Here is a 21,389-nt window from a genome sequence, read left to right as displayed (position 1 = left end):
CATATAGCAAAGGACAGTTTCAATCTGCCTACCTCTGGGTTATGGGCCCAGCATGCTTCCATTGCAGTACTCTGCTGCACATGTAAGTGCAAGAGATCCTGAAGCACTCACTCATCATGGGAAAGTACCAATGTGTTTCTTCGTTGGTTGATGGATGAAACATTTTACAAAAACTCTCCAGATTATTGACTTTTTAAAGTTTTTCTAGGGAACGTTCTAGATGTATGCTTATTAGACTTTGTCAGTAGGTACTTTTTGTGAAGTGTCTCTGTGGCGCAATCGGTTAGTGTGTCCGGCTACTAACCAAAAGGTTGGTGGTTCAATCCCACCCAGGGACATAATTTACGTTGTTATCAGATTTTGGTGATCTTTAAGTAGACAAGTCAAAATTTCAAACCCCCTGTTATGGTGTAGGGTACCTGGCCTTTTCTGATGTAATTAGAGTTAGATTTGATTCAGTGATTTAATAAAAACAGCTAGGAAGCACAATTTAGCAGTGGGTTGCAGAGAAAAAGAAATATGCTGGCAAAAAAAATCCAATTGAGTGATTAAACAGCTCTTCATTTTCTGGCTTTATTTTTATGCTAACAAATTTGTTCTCTGAAAAGTGTCCACAAAGCCAAGTCTCTGATTAACACCTTTGTAGGGATGGTTTTTCACCTATTACTAAATTAAATTTGCTTCATTGGAAAGGCAGCAAGATGCATCCTCATTTCAATGTCTACTGAAATAATACGGGTTGACACCAGGAAACATTAACGCCACTGCATCCTTGCTGCTTTCTCATGTGGAAGTCTGTTTAATGTGAAAACAAGGTGATATCTAATTAGCACACAGGTAAGGATTTAAGAAAATCTTTATTTAAGGGTGAAGATGTTTCTCACAAAATCGTTGCCCCAATGCATCATTGAAATTCAAGCTGGAAAGATGATTTTAATATATCACTTGTACATTTTGTATTGCTCTTCTGGTGACAATGTAGTTTGTTTTTGTCAATTACCCTTTTAATAATAGGGTAAAGAAAATTAAGTGGATTTAAACAAATTAAAATGGTAAAAGTTATAGTACTTCAAGTAAAAATAAAAGAGCAAAAATATCAATCCCAGTTTTGATTACTTAAATTAACAAAAAAAATGCATATAGCAAAGGACAGTTTCAATCTGCCTACCTCTGGGTTATGGGCCCAGCATGCTTCCATTGCAGTACTCTGCTGCACATGTAAGTGCAAGAGATCCTGAAGCACTCACTCATCATGGGAAAGTACCAATGTGTTTCTTCGTTGGTTGATGGAAGAAACATTTTACAAAAACTCTCCAGATTATTGACTTTTTAAAGTTTTTCTAGGGAACGTTCTAGATGTATGCTTATTAGCCTTTGTCAGTAGGTACTTTTTGTGAAGTGTCTCTGTGGCGCAATCGGTTAGTGTGTCCAGCTACTAACCAAAAGGTCGGTGGTTCAATCCCACCCAGGGACATAATTTACGTTGTTATCAGATTTTGGTGATCTTTAAGTAGACAAGTCAAAATTTCAAACCCCCTGTTATGGTGTAGGGTACCTGGCCTTTTCTGATGTAATTAGAGTTAGATTTGATTCAGTGATTTAATAAAAACAGCTAGGAAGCACAATTTAGCAGTGGGTTGCAGAGAAAAAGAAATATGCTGGCAAAAAAAATCCAATTGAGTGATTAAACAGCTCTTCATTTTCTGGCTTTATTTTTATGCTAACAAATTTGTTCTCTGAAAAGTGTCCACAAAGCCAAGTCTCTGATTAACACCTTTGTAGGGATGGTTTTTCACCTATTACTAAATTAAATTTGCTTCATTGGAAAGGCAGCAAGATGCATCCTCATTTCAATGTCTACTGAAATAATACGGGTTGACACCAGGAAACATTAACGCCACTGCATCCTTGCTGCTTTCTCATGTGGAAGTCTGTTTAATGTGAAAACAAGGTGATATCTAATTAGCACACAGGTAAGGAATTAAGAAAATCTTTATTTAAGGGTGAAGATGTTTCTCACAAAATCGTTGCCCCAATGCATCATTGAAATTCAAGCTGGAAAGATGATTTTAATATATCACTTGTACATTTTGTATTGCTCTTCTGGTGACAATGTAGTTTGTTTTTGTCAATTACCCTTTTAATAATAGGGTAAAGAAAATTAAGTGGATTTAAACAAATTAAAATGGTAAAAGTTATAGTACTTCAAGTAAAAATAAAAGAGCAAAAATATCAATCCCAGTTTTGATTACTTAAATTAACAAAAAAAATGCATATAGCAAAGGACAGTTTCAATCTGCCTACCTCTGGGTTATGGGCCCAGCATGCTTCCATTGCAGTACTCTGCTGCACATGTAAGTGCAAGAGATCCTGAAGCACTCACTCATCATGGGAAAGTACCAATGTGTTTCTTCGTTGGTTGATGGAAGAAACATTTTACAAAAACTCTCCAGATTATTGACTTTTTAAAGTTTTTCTAGGGAACGTTCTAGATGTATGCTTATTAGCCTTTGTCAGTAGGTACTTTTTGTGAAGTGTCTCTGTGGCGCAATCGGTTAGTGTGTCCGGCTACTAACCAAAAGGTCGGTGGTTCAATCCCACCCAGGGACATAATTTACGTTGTTATCAGATTTTGGTGATCTTTAAGTAGACAAGTCAAAATTTCAAACCCCCTGTTATGGTGTAGGGTACCTGGCCTTTTCTGATGTAATTAGAGTTAGATTTGATTCAGTGATTTAATAAAAACAGCTAGGAAGCACAATTTAGCAGTGGGTTGCAGAGAAAAAGAAATATGCTGGAAAAAAAAATCCAATTGAGTGATTAAACAGCTCTTCATTTTCTGGCTTTATTTTTATGCTAACAAATTTGTTCTCTGAAAAGTGTCCACAAAGCCAAGTCTCTGATTAACACCTTTGTAGGGATGGTTTTTCACCTATTACTAAATTAAATTTGCTTCATTGGAAAGGCAGCAAGATGCATCCTCATTTCAATGTCTACTGAAATAATACGGGTTGACACCAGGAAACATTAACGCCACTGCATCCTTGCTGCTTTCTCATGTGGAAGTCTGTTTAATGTGAAAACAAGGTGATATCTAATTAGCACACAGGTAAGGATTTAAGAAAATCTTTATTTAAGGGTGAAGATGTTTCTCACAAAATCGTTGCCCCAATGCATCATTGAAATTCAAGCTGGAAAGATGATTTTAATATATCACTTGTACATTTTGTATTGCTCTTCTGGTGACAATGTAGTTTGTTTTTGTCAATTACCCTTTTAATAATAGGGTAAAGAAAATTAAGTGGATTTAAACAAATTAAAATGGTAAAAGTTATAGTACTTCAAGTAAAAATAAAAGAGCAAAAATATCAATCCCAGTTTTGATTACTTAAATTAACAAAAAAAATGCATATAGCAAAGGACAGTTTCAATCTGCCTACCTCTGGGTTATGGGCCCAGCATGCTTCCATTGCAGTACTCTGCTGCACATGTAAGTGCAAGAGATCCTGAAGCACTCACTCATCATGGGAAAGTACCAATGTGTTTCTTCGTTGGTTGATGGAAGAAACATTTTACAAAAACTCTCCAGATTATTGACTTTTTAAAGTTTTTCTAGGGAACGTTCTAGATGTATGCTTATTAGCCTTTGTCAGTAGGTACTTTTTGTGAAGTGTCTCTGTGGCGCAATCGGTTAGTGTGTCCGGCTACTAACCAAAAGGTCGGTGGTTCAATCCCACCCAGGGACATAATTTACGTTGTTATCAGATTTTGGTGATCTTTAAGTAGACAAGTCAAAATTTCAAACCCCCTGTTATGGTGTAGGGTACCTGGCCTTTTCTGATGTAATTAGAGTTAGATTTGATTCAGTGATTTAATAAAAACAGCTAGGAAGCACAATTTAGCAGTGGGTTGCAGAGAAAAAGAAATATGCTGGCAAAAAAAATCCAATTGAGTGATTAAACAGCTCTTCATTTTCTGGCTTTATTTTTATGCTAACAAATTTGTTCTCTGAAAAGTGTCCACAAAGCCAAGTCTCTGATTAACACCTTTGTAGGGATGGTTTTTCACCTATTACTAAATTAAACTTGCTTCATTGGAAAGGCAGCAAGATGCATCCTCATTTCAATGTCTACTGAAATAATACAGGTTGACACCAGGAAACATTAACGCCACTGCATCCTTGCTGCTTTCTCATGTAGAAGTCTGTTTAATGTGAAAACAAGGTGATATCTAATTAGCACACAGGTAAGGAATTAAGAAAATCTTTATTTAAGGGTGAAGATGTTTCTCACAAAATCGTTGCCCCAATGCATCATTGAAATTCAAGCTGGAAAGATGATTTTAATATATCACTTGTACATTTTGTATTGCTCTTCTGGTGACAATGTAGTTTGTTTTTGTCAATTACCCTTTTAATAATAGGGTAAAGAAAATTAAGTGGATTTTTTTAAGAAAACTATACTGTCAATATACTATTAAAACAAATTAAAATGGTAAAAGTTATTGTACTTTAAGTAAAAAAGAGCAAAAATATCAATCCCAGTTTTGATTACTTAAATTAACAAAAAAAATGCATATAGCAAAGGATAGTTTCAATCTGCCTACCTCTGGGTTATGGGCCCAGCATGCTTCCATTGCAGTACTCTGCTGCACATGGAAGTGCAAGAGATCCTGAAGCACTCACTCATCATGGGAAAGTACCAATGTGTTTCTTCGTTGGTGGATGGAAGAAACATCTTACAAAAACTCTCCAGATTATTGACTTTTTAAAGTTTTTCTAGGAAACGTTTTAGATGAATGCTTATTAGCCTTTGTCAGTATGTACTTTTGCAAAGTGTCTCTGTGGTGCAATCAGTTAGTGTGTACGGCTATAAACCAAAAGGTTGGTGGTTCAATCCCACCCAGGGACGTAATTGACCTTGTTATCAGATTTTGGTGATCATTAAGTAGACAAGTCAAAATTTCAAATCCCCTCTTATGGTGTAGGGTACCTGGCCTTCTCTGATGTAATCAGAGTTAGATTTGATTCAGTGATTTTATAAAAACAGCTAGGAAGCACAATTTAGCAGTGGGTTGCAGAGAAAAAGAAATATGCTGGCAAAAAAATCCAATTGAGTGATTAAACAGCTCTTCATTTTCTGGCTTTATTTTTATGCTAACAAATTTGTTCTCTGAAAAGTGTCCACAAAGCCAAGTCTCTGATAAACACCTTTGTAAGGATGGTTTTTCACCTATTACTAAATTAAACTTGCTTCATTGGAAAGGCAGTAAGATGCATCCTCATTTCAATGTCTACTGAAATAATACAGGTTGACACCAGGAAACATTAACGCCAATGCATCCTTGCTGCTTTCTCATGTGGAAGTCTGTTTAATGTGAAAACAAGGTGATATCTAATTAGCACACAGGTAAGGAATTAAGAAAATCTTTATTTAAGGGTGAAGATGTTTCTCACAAAATCGTTGCCCCAATGCATCATTGAAATTCAAGCTGGAAAGATGATTTTAATATATCACTTGTACATTTTGTATTGCTCTTCTGGTGACAATGTAGTTTGTTTTTGTCAATTACCATTTTAATAATAGGGTAAAGAAAATTAAGTGGATTTTTGAAAGAAAACAATACTGTCAATATACTATTAAAACAAATTAAAATGGTAAAAGTTATTGTACTTTAAGTAAACATAAAATAGCTAACATATCAATCCCAGTTTTGGATTACTTTAATTAACAAAAAAAATGCATATAGCAGAGGATAGTTTCAATCTGCCTACCTCTGGGTTATGGGCCCAGCATGCTTCCATTGCAGTACTCTGCTGCACATGTAAGTGCAAGAGATCCTGAAGCACTCACTCATCATGGGAAAGTACCAATGTGTTTCTTCGTTGGTTGATGGAAGAAACATCTTACAAAAACTCTCCAGATTATTGACTTTTTAAAGTTTTTCTAGGAAACGTTCTAGATGTATGCTTATTAGCCTTTGTCAGTATATATTTTTTGCAAAGTGTCTCTGTGGCGCAATCGGTTAGTGTGTCCAGCTACTAACCAAAAGGTTGGTGGTTCAATCCCACCCAGGGACGCAATTGAACTTGTTATCAGATTTTGGTGATCTTTAAGTAGACAAGTCAAAATTTCAAACCCCCTCTTATGGTGTAGGGTACCTGGCCTTCTCTGATGTAATCAGAGTTAGATTTGATTCAGTGATTTTATAAAAACAGCTAGGAAGCACAATTTAGCAGTGGGTTGCAGAGAAAAAGAAATATGCTGGCAAAAAAAATCCAATTGAGTGATTAAACAGCTCTTCATTTTCTGGCTTTATTTTTATGCTAACAAATTTGTTCTCTGAAAAGTGTCCACAAAGCCAAGTCTCTGATTAACACCTTTGTAGGGATGGTTTTTCACCTATTACTAAATTAAACTTGCTTCATTGGAAAGGCAGTAAGATGCATCCTCATTTCAATGTCTACTGAAATAATACAGGTTGACACCAGGAAACATTAACGCCACTGCATCCTTGCTGCTTTCTCATGTAGAAGTCTGTTTAATGTGAAAACAAGGTGATATCTAATTAGCACACAGGTAAGGAATTAAGAAAATCTTTATTTAAGGGTGAAGATGTTTCTCACAAAATCGTTGCCCCAATGCATCATTGAAATTCAAGCTGGAAAGATGATTTTAATATATCACTTGTACATTTTGTATTGCTCTTCTGGTGACAATGTAGTTTGTTTTTGTCAATTACCCTTTTAATAATAGGGTAAAGAAAATTAAGTGGATTTTTTAAAGAAAACTATACTGTCAATATACTATTAAAACAAATTAAAATGGTAAAAGTTATTGTACTTTAAGTAAAAATAAAAGAGCAAAAATATCAATCCCAGTTTTGATTACTTAAATTAACAAAAAAAAATGCATATAGCAAAGGATAGTTTCAATCTGCCTACCTCTGGGTTATGGGCCCAGCATGCTTCCATTGCAGTACTCTGCTGCACATGTAAGTGCAAGAGATCCTGAAGCACTCACTCATCATGGGAAAGTACCAATGTGTTTCTTCGTTGGTTGATGGAAGAAACATCTTACAAAAACTCTCCAGATTATTGACTTTTTAAAGTTTTTCTAGGAAACGTTCTAGATGTATGCTTATTAGCCTTTGTCAGTATATATTTTTTGCAAAGTGTCTCTGTGGCGCAATCGGTTAGTGTGTCCAGCTACTAACCAAAAGGTTGGTGGTTCAATCCCACCCAGGGACGTAATTGAACTTGTTATCAGATTTTGGTGATCTTTAAGTAGACAAGTCAAAATTTCAAACCCCCTCTTATGGTGTAGGGTACCTGGCCTTCTCTGATGTAATCAGAGTTAGATTTGATTCAGTGATTTTATAAAAACAGCTAGGAAGCACAATTTAGCAGTGGGTTGCAGAGAAAAAGAAATATGCTGGCAAAAAAAATCCAATTGAGTGATTAAACAGCTCTTCATTTTCTGGCTTTATTTTTATGCTAACAAATTTGTTCTCTGAAAAGTGTCCACAAAGCCAAGTCTCTGATTAACACCTTTGTAGGGATGGTTTTTCACCTATTACTAAATTAAACTTGCTTCATTGGAAAGGCAGTAAGATGCATCCTCATTTCAATGTCTACTGAAATAATACAGGTTGACACCAGGAAACATTAACGCCACTGCATCCTTGCTGCTTTCTCATGTAGAAGTCTGTTTAATGTGAAAACAAGGTGATATCTAATTAGCACACAGGTAAGGAATTAAGAAAATCTTTATTTAAGGGTGAAGATGTTTCTCACAAAATCGTTGCCCCAATGCATCATTGAAATTCAAGCTGGAAAGATGATTTTAATATATCACTTGTACATTTTGTATTGCTCTTCTGGTGACAATGTAGTTTGTTTTTGTCAATTACCCTTTTAATAATAGGGTAAAGAAAATTAAGTGGATTTTTTAAAGAAAACTATACTGTCAATATACTATTAAAACAAATTAAAATGGTAAAAGTTATTGTACTTTAAGTAAAAATAAAAGAGCAAAAATATCAATCCCAGTTTTGATTACTTAAATTAACAAAAAAAAATGCATATAGCAAAGGATAGTTTCAATCTGCCTACCTCTGGGTTATGGGCCCAGCATGCTTCCATTGCAGTACTCTGCTGCACATGTAAGTGCAAGAGATCCTGAAGCACTCACTCATCATGGGAAAGTACCAATGTGTTTCTTCGTTGGTTGATGGAAGAAACATCTTACAAAAACTCTCCAGATTATTGACTTTTTAAAGTTTTTCTAGGAAACGTTCTAGATGTATGCTTATTAGCCTTTGTCAGAATATACTTTTTGCAAAGTGTCTCTGTGGCGCAATCGGTTAGTGTGTCCAGCTACTAACCAAAAGGTTGGTGGTTCAATCCCACCCAGGGACGTAATTGAACTTGTTATCAGATTTTGGTGATCTTTAAGTAGACAAGTCAAAATTTCAAACCCCCTCTTATGGTGTAGGGTACCTGGCCTTCTCTGATGTAATCAGAGTTAGATTTGATTCAGTGATTTTATAAAAACAGCTAGGAAGCACAAATTAGCAGTGGGTTGCAGAGAAAAAGAAATATGCTGGCAAAAAAAATCCAATTGAGTGATTAAACAGCTCTTCATTTTCTGGCTTTATTTTTATGCTAACAAATTTGTTCTCTGAAAAGTGTCCACAAAGCCAAGTCTCTGATTAACACCTTTGTAGGGATGGTTTTTCACCTATTACTAAATTAAACTTGCTTCATTGGAAAGGCAGTAAGATGCATCCTCATTTCAATGTCTACTGAAATAATACAGGTTGACACCAGGAAACATTAACGCCACTGCATCCTTGCTGCTTTCTCATGTAGAAGTCTGTTTAATGTGAAAACAAGGTGATATCTAATTAGCACACAGGTAAGGAATTAAGAAAATCTTTATTTAAGGGTGAAGATGTTTCTCACAAAATCGTTGCCCCAATGCATCATTGAAATTCAAGCTGGAAAGATGATTTTAATATATCACTTGTACATTTTGTATTGCTCTTCTGGTGACAATGTAGTTTGTTTTTGTCAATTACCCTTTTAATAATAGGGTAAAGAAAATTAAGTGGATTTTTTTAAAGAAAACTATACTGTCAATATACTATTAAAACAAATTAAAATGGTAAAAGTTATTGTACTTTAAGTAAAAATAAAAGAGCAAAAATATCAATCCCAGTTTTGATTACTTAAATTAACAAAAAAAAATGCATATAGCAAAGGATAGTTTCAATCTGCCTACCTCTGGGTTATGGGCCCAGCATGCTTCCATTGCAGTACTCTGCTGCACATGTAAGTGGAAGAGATCCTGAAGCACTCACTCATCATGGGAAAGTACCAATGTGTTTCTTCGTTGGTTGATGGAAGAAACATCTTACAAAAACTCTCCAGATTATTGACTTTTTAAAGTTTTTCTAGGAAACGTTCTAGATGTATGCTTATTAGCCTTTGTCAGTAGGTACTTTTTGTGAAGTGTCTCTGTGGCGCAATCGGTTAGTGTGTCCGGCTACTAACCAAAAGGTCGGTGGTTCAATCCCACCCAGGGTCATAATTTACGTTGTTGTCAGATTTTGGTGATCTTTAAGTAGACAAGTCAAAATTTCAAACCCCCTGTTATGGTGTAGGGTACCTGGCCTTTTCTGATGTAATTAGAGTTAGATTTGATTCAGTGATTTAATAAAAACAGCTAGGAAGCACAATTTAGCAGTGGGTTGCAGAGAAAAAGAAATATGCTGGCAAAAAAAATCCAATTGAGTGATTAAACAGCTCTTCATTTTCTGGCTTTATTTTTATGCTAACAAATTTGTTCTCTGAAAAGTGTCCACAAAGCCAAGTCTCTGATTAACACCTTTGTAGGGATGGTTTTTCACCTATTACTAAATTAAACTTGCTTCATTGGAAAGGCAGCAAGATGCATCCTCATTTCAATTTCTACTGAAATAATACAGGTTGACACCAGGAAACATTAACGCCACTGCATCCTTGCTGCTTTCTCATGTGGAAGTATGTTTAATGTGAAAACAAGGTGATATCTAATTAGCACACAGGTAAGGAATTAAGAAAATCTTTATTTAAGGGTGAAGATGTTTCTCACAAAATCGTTGCCCCAATGCATCATTGAAATTCAAGCTGGAAAGATGATTTTAATATATCACTTGTACATTTTGTATTGCTCTTCTGGTGACAATGTAGTTTGTTTTTGTCAATTACCCTTTTAATAATAGGGTAAAGAAAATTAAGTTGATTTTTTAAAGAAAACTATACTGTCAATATACTATTCAAACAAATTAAAATGGTAAAAGTTATTGTACTTCAAGTAAAAAAGAGCAAAAATATCAATCCCAGTTTTGATTACTTAAATTAACAAAAAAAATGCATATAGCAAAGGATAGTTTCAATCTGCCTACCTCTGGGTTATGGGCCCAGCATGCTTCCATTGCAGTACTCTGCTGCACATGGAAGTGCAAGAGATCCTGAAGCACTCACTCATCATGGGAAAGTACCAATGTGTTTCTTCGTTGGTGGATGGCAGAAACATCTTACAAAAACTCTCCAGATTATTGACTTTTTAAAGTTTTTCTAGGAAACGTTTTAGATGAATGCTTATTAGCCTTTGTCAGTATGTACTTTTGCAAAGTGTCTCTGTGGTGCAATCAGTTAGTGTGTACGGCTATAAACCAAAAGGTTGGTGGTTCAATCCCACCCAGGGACGTAATTGACCTTGTTATCAGATTTTGGTGATCATTAAGTAGACAAGTCAAAATTTCAAATCCCCTCTTATGGTGTAGGGTACCTGGCCTTCTCTGATGTAATTAGAGTTAGATTTGATTCAGTGATTTTATAAAAACAGCTAGGAAGCACAATTTAGCAGTGGGTTGCAGAGAAAAAGAAATATGCTGGCAAAAAAATCCAATTGAGTGATTAAACAGCTCTTCATTTTCTGGCTTTATTTTTATGCTAACAAATTTGTTCTCTGAAAAGTGTCCACAAAGCCAAGTCTCTGATAAACACCTTTGTAAGGATGGTTTTTCACCTATTACTAAATTAAACTTGCTTCATTGGAAAGGCAGCAAGATGCATCCTCATTTCAATGTCTACTGAAATAATACAGGTTGACACCAGGAAACATTAACGCCAATGCATCCTTGCTGCTTTCTCATGTGGAAGTCTGTTTAATGTGATAACAAGGTGATATCTAATTAGCACACAGGTAAGGAATTAAGAAAATCTTTATTTAAGGGTGAAGATGTTTCTCACAAAATCGTTGCCCCAATGCATCATTGAAATTCAAGCTGGAAAGATGATTTTAATATATCACTTGTACATTTTGTATTGCTCTTCTGGTGACAATGTAGTTTGTTTTTGTCAATTACCATTTTAATAATAGGGTAAAGAAAATTAAGTGGATTTTTGAAAGAAAACAATACTGTCAATATACTATTAAAACAAATTAAAATGGTAAAAGTTATTGTACTTTAAGTAAACATAAAATAGCTAACATATCAATCCCAGTTTTGGATTACTTTAATTAACAAAAAAAATGCATATAGCAGAGGATAGTTTCAATCTGCCTACCTCTGGGTTATGGGCCCAGCATGCTTCCATTGCAGTACTCTGCTGCACATGTAAGTGCAAGAGATCCTGAAGCACTCACTCATCATGGGAAAGTACCAATGTGTTTCTTCGTTGGTTGATGGAAGAAACATCTTACAAAAACTCTCCAGATTATTGACTTTTTAAAGTTTTTCTAGGAAACGTTCTAGATGTATGCTTATTAGCCTTTGTCAGTATATATTTTTTGCAAAGTGTCTCTGTGGCGCAATCGGTTAGTGTGTCCAGCTACTAACCAAAAGGTTGGTGGTTCAATCCCACCCAGGGACGTAATTGAACTTGTTATCAGATTTTGGTGATCTTTAAGTAGACAAGTCAAAATTTCAAACCCCCTCTTATGGTGTAGGGTACCTGGCCTTCTCTGATGTAATCAGAGTTAGATTTGATTCAGTGATTTTATAAAAACAGCTAGGAAGCACAATTTAGCAGTGGGTTGCAGAGAAAAAGAAATATGCTGGCAAAAAAAATCCAATTGAGTGATTAAACAGCTCTTCATTTTCTGGCTTGATTTTTATGCTAACAAATTTGTTCTCTGAAAAGTGTCCACAAAGCCAAGTCTCTGATTAACACCTTTGTAGGGATGGTTTTTCACCTATTACTAAATTAAACTTGCTTCATTGGAAAGGCAGCAAGATGCATCCTCATTTCAATGTCTACTGAAATAATACAGGTTGACACCAGGAAACATTAACGCCACTGCATCCTTGCTGCTTTCTCATGTAGAAGTCTGTTTAATGTGAAAACAAGGTGATATCTAATTAGCACACAGGTAAGGAATTAAGAAAATCTTTATTTAAGGGTGAAGATGTTTCTCACAAAATCGTTGCCCCAATGCATCATTGAAATTCAAGCTGGAAAGATGATTTTAATATATCACTTGTACATTTTGTATTGCTCTTCTGGTGACAATGTAGTTTGTTTTTGTCAATTACCCTTTTAATAATAGGGTAAAGAAAATTAAGTGGATTTTTTAAAGAAAACTATACTGTCAATATACTATTAAAACAAATTAAAATGGTAAAAGTTATTGTACTTTAAGTAAAAATAAAAGAGCAAAAATATCAATCCCAGTTTTGATTACTTAAATTAAAAAAAAAATGCATATAGCAAAGGATAGTTTCAATCTGCCTACCTCTGGGTTATGGGCCCAGCATGCTTCCATTGCAGTACTCTGCTGCACATGTAAGTGCAAGAGATCCTGAAGCACTCACTCATCATGGGAAAGTACCAATGTGTTTCTTCGTTGGTTGATGGAAGAAACATCTTACAAAAACTCTCCAGATTATTGACTTTTTAAAGTTTTTCTAGGAAACGTTCTAGATGTATGCTTATTAGCCTTTGTCAGTATATACTTTTTGCAAAGTGTCTCTGTGGCGCAATCGGTTAGTGTGTCCAGCTACTAACCAAAAGGTTGGTGGTTCAATCCCACCCAGGGACGTAATTGAACTTGTTATCAGATTTTGGTGATCTTTAAGTAGACAAGTCAAAATTTCAAACCCCCTCTTATGGTGTAGGGTACCTGGCCTTCTCTGATGTAATCAGAGTTAGATTTGATTCAGTGATTTTATAAAAACAGCTAGGAAGCACAATTTAGCAGTGGGTTGCAGAGAAAAAGAAATATGCTGGCAAAAAAAATCCAATTGAGTGATTAAACAGCTCTTCATTTTCTGGCTTTATTTTTATGCTAACAAATTTGTTCTCTGAAAAGTGTCCACAAAGCCAAGTCTCTGATTAACACCTTTGTAGGGATGGTTTTTCACCTATTACTAAATTAAACTTGCTTCATTGGAAAGGCAGTAAGATGCATCCTCATTTCAATGTCTACTGAAATAATACAGGTTGACACCAGGAAACATTAACGCCACTGCATCCTTGCTGCTTTCTCATGTAGAAGTCTGTTTAATGTGAAAACAAGGTGATATCTAATTAGCACACAGGTAAGGAATTAAGAAAATCTTTATTTAAGGGTGAAGATGTTTCTCACAAAATCGTTGCCCCAATGCATCATTGAAATTCAAGCTGGAAAGATGATTTTAATATATCACTTGTACATTTTGTATTGCTCTTCTGGTGACAATGTAGTTTGTTTTTGTCAATTACCCTTTTAATAATAGGGTAAAGAAAATTAAGTGGATTTTTTAAAGAAAACTATACTGTCAATATACTATTAAAACAAATTAAAATGGTAAAAGTTATTGTACTTTAAGTAAAAATAAAAGAGCAAAAATATCAATCCCAGTTTTGATTACTTAAATTAACAAAAAAAAATGCATATAGCAAAGGATAGTTTCAATCTGCCTACCTCTGGGTTATGGGCCCAGCATGCTTCCATTGCAGTACTCTGCTGCACATGTAAGTGCAAGAGATCCTGAAGCACTCACTCATCATGGGAAAGTACCAATGTGTTTCTTCGTTGGTTGATGGAAGAAACATCTTACAAAAACTCTCCAGATTATTGACTTTTTAAAGTTTTTCTAGGAAACGTTCTAGATGTATGCTTATTAGCCTTTGTCAAAATATACTTTTTGCAAAGTGTCTCTGTGGCGCAATCGGTTAGTGTGTCCGGCTACTAACCAAAAGGTTGGTGGTTCAATCCCACCCAGGGACGTAATTGAACTTGTTATCAGATTTTGGTGATCTTTAAGTAGACAAGTCAAAATTTCAAACCCCCTCTTATGGTGTTAGGGTACCTGGCCTTCTCTGATGTAATCAGAGTTAGATTTGATTCAGTGATTTTATAAAAACAGCTAGGAAGCACAAATTAGCAGTGGGTTGCAGAGAAAAAGAAATATGCTGGCAAAAAAAATCCAATTGAGTGATTAAACAGCTCTTCATTTTCTGGCTTTATTTTTATGCTAACAAATTTGTTCTCTGAAAAGTGTCCACAAAGCCAAGTCTCTGATTAACACCTTTGTAGGGATGGTTTTTCACCTATTACTAAATTAAACTTGCTTCATTGGAAAGGCAGTAAGATGCATCCTCATTTCAATGTCTACTGAAATAATACAGGTTGACACCAGGAAACATTAACGCCACTGCATCCTTGCTGCTTTCTCATGTGGAAGTCTGTTTAATGTGAAAACAAGGTGATATCTAATTAGCACACAGGTAAGGAATTAAGAAAATCTTTATTTAAGGGTGAAGATGTTTCTCACAAAATCGTTGCCCCAATGCATCATTGAAATTCAAGCTGGAAAGATGATTTTAATATATCACTTGTACATTTTGTATTGCTCTTCTGGTGACAATGTAGTTTGTTTTTGTCAATTACCCTTTTAATAATAGGGTAAAGAAAATTAAGTGGATTTTTTTAAAGAAAACTATACTGTCAATATACTATTAAAACAAATTAAAATGGTAAAAGTTATTGTACTTTAAGTAAAAATAAAAGAGCAAAAATATCAATCCCAGTTTTGATTACTTAAATTAACAAAAAAAATGCATATAGCAAAGGATAGTTTCAATCTGCCTACCTCTGGGTTATGGGCCCAGCATGCTTCCATTGCAGTACTCTGCTGCACATGTAAGTGGAAGAGATCCTGAAGCACTCACTCATCATGGGAAAGTACCAATGTGTTTCTTTGTTGGTTGATGGAAGAAACATCTTACAAAAACTCTCCAGATTATTGACTTTTTAAAGTTTTTCTAGGAAACGTTCTAGATGTATGCTTATTAGCCTTTGTCAGTACGCACTTTTTACAAAGTGTCTCTGTGGCGCAATCGGTTAGTGTGTCTGGCTACTAACCAAAAGGTTGGTGGTTCAATCCCACCCAGGGACGTAATTGACCTTGTTATCAGATTTTGGTGATCTTTAAGTAGACAAGTCAAAATTTCAAACCTCCTGTTATGTTGTAGGGTACCTGGCCTTCTCTGATGTAATCAGAGTTAGATTTGATTCAGTGATTTTATAAAAACAGATAGGAAGCACAATTTAGCAGTGGGTTGCAGAGAAAAAGAAATATGCTGGAAAAAAAATCCAATTGAGTGATTAAACAGCTCTTCATTTTCTGGCTTTATTTTTATGCTAACAAATTTGTTCTCTGAAAAGTGTCCACAAAGCCAAGTCTCTGATTAACACCTTTGTAGGGATGGTTTTTCACCTATTACTAAATTAAACTTGCTTCATTGGAAAGGCAGCAAGATGCATCCTCATTTCAATTTCTACTGAAATAATACAGGTTGACACCAGGAAACATTAACGCCACTGCATCCTTGCTGCTTTCTCATGTGGAAGTCTGTTTAATGTGAAAACAAGGTGATATCTAATTAGCACACAGGTAAGGAATTAAGAAAATCTTTATTTAAGGGTGAAGATGTTTCTCACAAAATCGTTGCCCCAATGCATCATTGAAATTCAAGCTGGAAAGATGATTTTAATATATCACTTGTACATTTTGTATTGCTCTTCTGGTGACAATGTAGTTTGTTTTTGTCAATTACCCTTTTAATAATAGGGTAAAGAAAATTAAGTTGATTTTTTAAAGAAAACTATACTGTCAATATACTATTCAAACAAATTAAAATGGTAAAAGTTATTGTACTTCAAGTAAAAATAAAAGAGCAAAAATATCAATCCCAGTTTTGATTACTTAAATTAACAAAAAAAAATGCATATAGCAAAGGATAGTTTCAATCTGCCTACCTCTGGGTTATGGGCCCAGCATGCTTCCATTGCAGTACTCTGCTGCACATGTAAGTGCAAGAGATCCTGAAGCACTCACTCATCATGGGAAAGTACCAATGTGTTTCTTCGTTGGTGGATGGAAGAAACATCTTACAAAAACTCTCCAGATTATTGACTTTTTAAAGTTTTTCTAGGAAACGTTTTAGATGAATGCTTATTAGCCTTTGTCAGTATGTACTTTTGCAAAGTGTCTCTGTGGTGCAATCAGTTAGTGTGTATGGCTATAAACCAAAAGGTTGGTGGTTCAATCCCACCCAGGGACGTAATTGACCTTGTTATCAGATTTTGGTGATCTTTAAGTAGACAAGTCAAAATTTCAAATCCCCTCTTATGGTGTAGGGTACCTGGCCTTCTCTGATGTAATCAGAGTTAGATTTGATTAAGTGATTTTATAAAAACAGCTAGGAAGCACAATTTAGCAGTGGGTTGCAGAGAAAAAGAAATATGCTGGCAAAAAAATCCAATTGAGTGATTAAACAGCTCTTCATTTTCTGGCTTTATTTTTATGCTAACAAATTTGTTCTCTGAAAAGTGTCCACAAAGCCAAGTCTCTGATGAACACCTTTGTAAGGATGGTTTTTCACCTATTACTAAATTAAACTTGCTTAATTGGAAAGGCAGCAAGATGCATCCTCATTTCAATGTCTACTGAAATAATACAGGTTGACACCAGGAAACATTAACGCCAATGCATCCTTGCTGCTTTCTCATGTGGAAGTCTGTTTAATGTGAAAACAAGGTGATATCTAATTAGCACACAGGTAAGGAATTAAGAAAATCTTTATTTAAGGGTGAAGATGTTTCTCACAAAATCGTTGCCCCAATGCATCATTGAAATTCAAGCTGGAAAGATGATTTTAATATATCACTTGTACATTTTGTATTGCTCTTCTGGTGACAATGTAGTTTGTTTTTGTCAATTACCATTTTAATAATAGGGTAAAGAAAATTAAGTGGATTTTTGAAAGAAAACAATACTGTCAATATACTATTAAAACAAATTAAAATGGTAAAAGTTATTGTACTTTAAGTAAACATAAAATAGCTAACATATCAATCCCAGTTTTGGATTACTTTAATTAACAAAAAAAATGCATATAGCAGAGGATAGTTTCAATCTGCCTACCTCTGGGTTATGGGCCCAGCATGCTTCCATTGCAGTACTCTGCTGCACATGTAAGTGCAAGAGATCCTGAAGCACTCACTCATCATGGGAAAGTACCAATGTGTTTCTTCGTTGGTTGATGGAAGAAACATCTTACAAAAACTCTCCAGATTATTGACTTTTTAAAGTTTTTCTAGGAAACGTTCTAGATGTATGCTTATTAGCCTTTGTCAGTATATATTTTTTGCAAAGTGTCTCTGTGGCGCAATCGGTTAGTGTGTCCAGCTACTCACCAAAAGGTTGGTGGTTCAATCCCACCCAGGGACGTAATTGAACTTGTTATCAGATTTTGGTGATCTTTAAGTAGACAAGTCAAAATTTCAAACCCCCTCTTATGGTGTAGGGTACCTGGCCTTCTCTGATGTAATCAGAGTTAGATTTGATTCAGTGATTTTATAAAAACAGCTAGGAAGCACAATTTAGCAGTGGGTTGCAGAGAAAAGAAATATGCTGGCAAAAAAAATCAAATTGAGTGATTAAACAGCTCTTCATTTTCTGGCTTTATTTTTATGCTAACAAATTTGTTCTCTGAAAAGTGTCCACAAAGCCAAGTCTCTGATTAACACCTTTGTAGGGATGGTTTTTCACCTATTACTAAATTAAACTTGCTTCATTGGAAAGGCAGTAAGATGCATCCTCATTTCAATGTCTACTGAAATAATACAGGTTGACACCAGGAAACATTAACGCCACTGCATCCTTGCTGCTTTCTCATGTAGAAGTCTGTTTAATGTGAAAACAAGGTGATATCTAATTAGCACACAGGTAAGGAATTAAGAAAATCTTTATTTAAGGGTGAAGATGTTTCTCACAAAATCGTTGCCCCATTGCATCATTGAAATTCAAGCTGGAAAGATGATTTTAATATATCACTTGTACATTTTGTATTGCTCTTCTGGTGACAATGTAGTTTGTTTTTGTCAATTACCCTTTTAATAATAGGGTAAAGAAAATTAAGTGGATTTTTTAAAGAAAACTATACTGTCAATATACTATTAAAACAAATTAAAATGGTAAAAGTTATTGTACTTTAAGTAAAAATAAAAGAGCAAAAATATCAATCCCAGTTTTGATTACTTAAATTAACAAAAAAAAATGCATATAGCAAAGGATAGTTTCAATCTGCCTACCTCTGGGTTATGGGCCCAGCATGCTTCCATTGCAGTACTCTGCTGCACATGTAAGTGCAAGAGATCCTGAAGCACTCACTCATCATGGGAAAGTACCAATGTGTTTCTTCGTTGGTTGATGGAAGAAACATCTTACAAAAACTCTCCAGATTATTGAATTTTTAAAGTTTTTCTAGGAAACGTTCTAGATGTATGCTTATTAGCCTTTGTCAGTATATACTTTTTGCAAAGTGTCTCTGTGGCGCAATCGGTTAGTGTGTTCGGCTACTAACCAAAAGGTTGGTGGTTCAATCCCACCCAGGGACGTAATTGAACATGTTATCAGATTTTGGTGATCTTTAAGTAGACAAGTCAAAATTTCAAACCCCCTCTTATGGTGTAGGGTACCTGGCCTTCTCTGATGTAATCAGAGTTAGATTTGATTCAGTGATTTTATAAAAACAGCTAGGAAGCACAATTTAGCAGTGGGTTGCAGAGAAAAAGAAATATGCTGGCAAAAAAATCCAATTGAGTGATTAAACAGCTCTTCATTTTCTGGCTTTATTTTTATGCTAACAAATTTGTTCTCTGAAAAGTGTCCACAAAGCCAAGTCTCTGATTAACACCTTTGTAGGGATGGTTTTTCACCTATTACTAAATTAAACTTGCTTCATTGGAAAGGCAGTAAGATGCATCCTCATTTCAATGTCTACTGAAATAATACAGGTTGACACCAGGAAACATTAACGCCACTGCATCCTTGCTGCTTTCTCATGTAGAAGTCTGTTTAATGTGAAAACAAGGTGATATCTAATTAGCACACAGGTAAGGAATTAAGAAAATCTTTATTTAAGGGTGAAGATGTTTCTCACAAAATAGTTGCCCCAATGCATCATTGAAATTCAAGCTGGAAAGATGATTTTAATATATCACTTGTACATTTTGTATTGCTCTTCTGGTGACAATGTAGTTTGTTTTTGTCAATTACCCTTTTAATAATAGGGTAAAGAAAATTAAGTGGATTTTCTTTACCCTATTATTAAATGCAGTGGCGTAAAAATAAAGCCAGAAAATGAAGAGCTGTTTAATCACTCAATTGGATTTTTTTGCCAGCATATTTCTTTTTCTCTGCAACCCACTGCTAAATTGTGCTTCCTAGCTGTTTTTATAAAATCACTGAATCAAATCTAACTCTGATTACATCAGAGAAGGCCAGGTACCCTACACCATAAGAGGGGGTTTGAAATTTTGACTTGTCTACTTAAAGATCACCAAAATCTGATAACAAGGTCAATTACATCCCTGGGTGGGATTGAACCACCAATCTTTTGGTTAATAGCCATACACACTAACTGATTGCGCCACAGAGACACTTTGCAAAAGTACATACTGACAAAGGCTAATAAGCATTCATCTAAAACGTTTCCTAGAAAAACTTTAAAAATTCAATAATCTGGAGAGTTTTTGTAAGATGTTTCTTCCATCAACCAACGAAGAAACACATTGGTACTTTCCCATGATGAGTGAGTGCTTCAGGATCTATTGCACTTACATGTGCAGCAGAGTACAGCAATGGAAGCATGCTGGGCACATAACCCAGAGGTAGGCAGATTGAAACTATCCTCTGCTATATGCATTTTTTTTTTGTTAATTAAAGTAATCCAAAACTGGGATTGATATGTTGGCTCTTTTATTTTTACTTACAGTACAATAACTTTTACCATTTTAATTTGTTTTAATAGTATATTGACAGTATTGTTTTCTTTCAAAAATCCACTTAATTTTCTTTACCCTATTATTAAAATGGTAATTGACAAAAACAAACTACATTGTCACCAGAAGAGCAATACAAAATGTACAAGTGATATATTAAAATCATCTTTCCAGCTTGAATTTCAATGATGCATTGGGGCAACGATTTTGTGAGAAACATCTTCACCCTTAAATAAAGATTTTCTTAATTCCTTACCTGTGTGCTAATTAGATATCACCTTGTTTTCACATTAAACAGACTTCCACATGAGAAAGCAGCAAGGATGCAGTGGCGTTAATGTTTCCTGGTGTCAACCTGTATTATTTCAGTAGACATTGAAATGAGGATGCATCTTGCTGCCTTTCCAATGAAGCAAGTTTAATTTAGTAATAGGTTAAAAACCATCCTTACAAAGGTGTTAATCAGAGACTTGGCTTTGTGGACACTTTTCAGAGAACAAATTTGTTAGCATAAAAATAAAGCCAGAAAATTAAGAGCTGTTTAATCACTCAATTGGATTTTTTTTGCCAGCATATTTCTTTTTCTCTGCAACCCACTGCTAAATTGTGCTTCCTTGCTGTTTTTATAAAATCAATGAATCAAATCTAACTACATCAGAGAAGGCCAGGTACCCTACACCATAAGAGGGGGTTTGAAATTTTGACTTGTCTACTTAACAATCACCAAAATCTGATAACAAGGTCAATTACGTCCCTGGGTGGGATTGAACCACCAACCTTTTGGTTAATAGCCATACACACTAACTGATTGCGCCACAGAGACACTTTGCAAAACTCCATACTGACAAAGGCTAATAAGCATTCATCTAAAACGTTTCCTTGAAAAACTTTAAAAAGTCAATAATCTGGAGAGTTTTTGTAAGATGTTTCTTCCATCAACCAACGAAGAAACACATTGGTACTTTCCCATGATGACTGAGTGCTTCAGGATCTCTTGCACTTACATGTGCAGCAGAGTACAGCAATGGAAGCATGCTGGGCCCATAACCCAGTGGTAGGCAGATT

General features: G+C 35.1%; 6 non-coding genes across 6 annotated transcripts; all 6 read left to right on the top strand.

The window, feature by feature from the left end:
• Positions 1-264: 264 nt before the first annotated feature.
• Positions 265-338, top strand: TRNAS-ACU (transfer RNA serine (anticodon ACU)). The gene has a single exon. It is a non-coding gene; the product is annotated as a tRNA-Ser (tRNA).
• Positions 339-2,536: 2,198 nt separating this feature from the next.
• On the top strand, positions 2,537-2,610 carry TRNAS-ACU (transfer RNA serine (anticodon ACU)). The gene has a single exon. It is a non-coding gene; the product is annotated as a tRNA-Ser (tRNA).
• A 1,062-nt stretch (positions 2,611-3,672) lies between these two features.
• On the top strand, positions 3,673-3,746 carry TRNAS-ACU (transfer RNA serine (anticodon ACU)). The gene has a single exon. It is a non-coding gene; the product is annotated as a tRNA-Ser (tRNA).
• Positions 3,747-14,187: 10,441 nt separating this feature from the next.
• Positions 14,188-14,261, top strand: TRNAS-ACU (transfer RNA serine (anticodon ACU)). The gene has a single exon. It is a non-coding gene; the product is annotated as a tRNA-Ser (tRNA).
• Positions 14,262-15,358: 1,097 nt separating this feature from the next.
• TRNAS-ACU (transfer RNA serine (anticodon ACU)) lies at positions 15,359-15,432 on the top strand. The gene has a single exon. It is a non-coding gene; the product is annotated as a tRNA-Ser (tRNA).
• Positions 15,433-18,864: 3,432 nt separating this feature from the next.
• Positions 18,865-18,938, top strand: TRNAS-ACU (transfer RNA serine (anticodon ACU)). Its single transcript has one exon. It is a non-coding gene; the product is annotated as a tRNA-Ser (tRNA).
• Positions 18,939-21,389: the final 2,451 nt, after the last annotated feature.

This window comes from Pseudophryne corroboree, chromosome 8 (genome assembly GCF_028390025.1).
Source record: "Pseudophryne corroboree isolate aPseCor3 chromosome 8, aPseCor3.hap2, whole genome shotgun sequence".
Classification (NCBI taxonomy): Eukaryota; Metazoa; Chordata; class Amphibia; order Anura; family Myobatrachidae; genus Pseudophryne; species Pseudophryne corroboree.
The sequence above is the reverse complement of the archived record's forward strand: the minus strand, read 5'-3'. Positions and strand labels throughout refer to the sequence as shown.